General features: G+C 46.1%; 2 non-coding genes across 2 annotated transcripts; both read right to left on the reverse strand.

Moving 5' to 3' along the window:
- Positions 1-337: 337 nt before the first annotated feature.
- On the reverse strand, positions 338-441 carry LOC132212869 (U6 spliceosomal RNA). The gene has a single exon (XR_009447813.1). It is a non-coding gene; the product is annotated as a U6 spliceosomal RNA (small nuclear RNA).
- A 2,821-nt stretch (positions 442-3,262) lies between these two features.
- On the reverse strand, positions 3,263-3,465 carry LOC132212886 (small nucleolar RNA SNORA74). The gene has a single exon (XR_009447825.1). It is a non-coding gene; the product is annotated as a small nucleolar RNA SNORA74 (small nucleolar RNA).
- Between the last annotated feature and the right edge of the window lie 324 nt (positions 3,466-3,789).

Consider the following 3,789-nt stretch of genomic DNA (forward strand, 5'->3'; position numbering starts at 1 on the left):
TAAAGACTAGGTGTGAGGCCGCCCTGCGCAAGGGTGAGACAGCGCCCAAGTCTCCCCCCCACCTTCTCCCTCCCCCCCCCAGCCCCCGCCCATCTCCCTCCCCCCCCAGCCCCCGCCCTTCTCCCTCCACCCCCACCCGCAGGGGCCCCAGCCAAGGAGGAGGTCAGGGCCCAAGTCTTCCCCCCCACCTTCTCCCTCCCCCCCCAGCCCCCGCCCATCTCCCTCCCCCCCCAGCCCCCGCCCATCTCCCTCCACCCCCACCCGCAGGGGCCCCAGCCCAGGGGAGCCAGGGGAGCCTAGGGGAGCCTAGGGGAGCCAGGGGAGCGTGTCACACGCTAGGGGAAAGGAACGCTTCACTGATTTGAGTGTCACCCTTGAGCAGGGGCCACCCTAATCTCGTCTGTATCGTTCCAGCTTTAGTTTATGTGCTGCTGCTGCTGCTGCTGCTGCTGCTGCTGCTGCTGCAGAGTCCAGCACCAGGCCACTCTTTGCTTCTTGATTTTCTGTGCGGAAGATCTAGCCATTGATGCCAATGGGATGTTAAAATCCCCTACTACGTCTGTATTATTGTTGAACTCTCCATTTATGTACATCAGGATTTGATTTACACATTTACTTGCTCTTATGTTGAGGAAATACATGTTTGCAAGGGTTATATCCTCTTGTTGGATTGCTCTCTTTATCATTCTGTGGTGTCCATTCTTATCGCTCAATATAGCCTTTGTTTTAAAGTCTATTTTGTCAGCTCTAGGTTTACCTCCCCGGCTTATTTTTCATTTGTATTTGCATGAAATACCTTTTGCCATTCCCTGGCTTTTTGTCTGTATATCTTTCATTCTGAGATAGGTCTCTTGTTGACTGCATATATGTGGTTCTTGATTTCTTATTGATTCAGCTACCATGTCTTTTAATTGCAGCAGTCAAGCCACTTACATTTAAAGTGATTATTCGTAGATATGTTTTATTCTTTTAACTCTGTTTCCCTTTTATTCCTTCTTGATAGTTCTTATACTAATGGTTTGGTGGTAACACACTTCTTTTGCTGTTTCTTGTCTGGGAAGCTCTTTATTTCTCCATCAATTTTAAATGACAGCCTTGCTGGGTAAAGTAGTCTTGGTTGAAGGTCCTAGCTTTTCATTATTTTGAATATTTTGTGCCAATCCCTACTGGCCTGGTATGTTTCTGTAGAGAAATAAGCTGACAATCTTATGGGAGCTCCCTTGTAGGTAACTGACCATCTTTCTTTTGTTGCTTTTAAGATGTCCTGTCTTTAATCTTTGTCATTTTCATTATGATGTGTCCTGGTGTCAAGCCTTTTTGGGTTCATCTTGTTTGGGACTCTGTGCTTCCTGGACTTGTGTGTCTCTTCCTTCACCAGGTTAGGGAAGTGTTCGGTCATTATATCTTTTCATATGGTGTAGTCCCTTAACCTTTCTTTTCTCCTTGTACTCCTATAATGTGGATGTTGTTAATGTTTCATGTTGTCCCAAAAGTCCCCTAAACAGTCCTCATTTTTAAAAGTTCTTTTTTCTTTTTGCTGCTTTTGTCTTTGGTGACCTTGTCTTCCAAATCACTAATTTGATTCTCTCCTTAATCAAATTATTTATTTTCTCTAGTGTATTCTTCATTTCAAAGATTTTACTCTTTATTTCTGACTGGATCTTTTATATGGCTTAAATGTTCTTTTTCATGCCTACTATCAGTTTTCAAGTTCCCACTGATTTCATCCATTCTTCACCTAACTTCAATTAACATCCTTACAACCATTTATATATATATATGCAGTATCTGGAATATTGCTTGCCTCACTTTGTTTAGCATTTTTCCTGGATGTGTCCCCTGTTCTTAAATTTGGGGCATGTTTCTTTGCATTTTGGCTGCCTCTGTGTGTTTGTTTCTTTGTATTAAAATCCAGGTCTTGGTAGTGTGGCTTCGTGTAGTAGGAGTCCTGTGGAACCCAGTGGCAATTTCTTCTTGATCATCTGAGTTGAGTGCTCCAGGGATGTCCCGTGTGTGTTATGTGAACCTTCCTGTGGCAGTTGATTCTTGATGGCTGTTGGCCCATGCATGTACTGAGTCGATGCTTACTCTAGTTGGCTGCGACCACAGTGTACCCTGCCTACAGGGTAGTGTATGAGCTGCTGACAGGTGTTGACCACGTGGAGCGCAATTCATCTCAGCGGGGTCTGGTGCCTGCCTAGATCTCTCTCTGGATATGCCGCTTCTGAGGCTAATTGTATCCTTCTCTGATGTGCTCTGAAGCTGGCTATCAGCTTGTTGGTCCTGAGGCTTCCTGGGAGGGACTCTGGTGCTGAACAATGTCAGATGCTTGATGTGACTCTCCCAGGGCAATCTATTTGCATCTACAAAGCAATTCACAATTTGTGACAGCCTCTGCTGAGGCACAGTGAGCACAGGAAGGTCCAAGCAGGGCACTAAAGCTGGGTTTGACTAGCATTGAGCCTGGGGACAGGTCAGCAAAAGTCCCAGAGCACACCATGTTCTGCCTCCCTGTTTGCCTCCATCTGCTGGGTGCCTGTTTGTCTCAGTTAATGAAAGAGCCTCTGAAGGTACTCAAGTTGCATGAGGTAGGTTCTCAGGGAGTCCCCAGGTAGAGGTGAGTGGTGTTCACCAGATTGATGCAGGTTCAAGCTCAGTGTCAGTGTTGGGTCTGAGGCCACTCAGCAAATGTCCCAGGGTATACCACGTCCAGCTGCCACCCGCTGGGTCCTCACACATCTTTGAGCAGTGTACAGAAGACACAGACCCGGCATTGTTTGTAGGAGGAGAATGAAAAAGTCAAAAGAGGCTGCTTCCCAGGATTGAAGATGTCTGGAATCTGTAGTCTGAGATCAGCCGTGTGAGCTTAAGGGCTTTGCAGAGGGTCTGTGGATTCTCAAAGGCCAGAGAGCTGCTTCCTGTTGTAGATGACTCATGGGTCCCCTGGGATGCCACAGGGGAGCAAGAGCATGGCAGGATCATGCAGGTGTGATGCCCTCATCATGTAGTGAAAAGTAGAGTCCCCTCATGGGTGGCTGATTTCAGCAGATTCATCCCTCCATTTCTGTCCTAAGAGAACTGGAGCTCTCTCCAGACTTCCAACCACATGCATGCTCACTGGCTTCCCGGGCAGCACTGTCCCTGCCTTCTTTCCTCAAGGCTGGGTGAGCCAGGCTGGCTGGAGCGTAGGGAAGGGAGGATAGAGTTCGGTTTGGTGGGTTGAAATGCTGTGAGAACCTTTAAGGCTTAAATTTATTTTTCCTGTGTCTACTCCCACACTACAACAAAGCAGCCAAAGTGATGCTTAGCTCACTCTCAAGGAAGCACAGTTTTGCCCTGCACCAGTGCCACACATCACCAGAGCAGTGAAGGGAGCTACTGGAGGAAGAAGACAGGGCATTCCTCTCCCAGCAGTGTAACACCCTCACAGGCATGATTCTGTCTGGAGACCTGACCACTGCTGGAGCGCTAAAGGCTTTTAGGCACAGAGTGCATTGATCTGATTTATATTTTTTAAAGATCACTCTGATTTGCATTTTTATTAAAAATTATTTTACTACTTTAAATTTTTTTCAATTAGGGATGACATTCAATATTAGTTTCAAGTGTACAAAATAGTGGTTAGACATTTGTATAACATATAAAGTCATCTCCTGATAAGTCTAGCATGGGATATCTTTGAAAAGGGTATTAATCCTATTCATGAGGGCTCTACCCTCATAACCTAATCAACCTCAAATGACACACCATTTACTTATTCTTAATCAACCTTATTTGGGTGACATTCAT

Source organism: Myotis daubentonii, chromosome 11 (assembly GCF_963259705.1).
Source record: "Myotis daubentonii chromosome 11, mMyoDau2.1, whole genome shotgun sequence".
NCBI classification, from domain to species: domain Eukaryota; kingdom Metazoa; phylum Chordata; class Mammalia; order Chiroptera; family Vespertilionidae; genus Myotis; species Myotis daubentonii.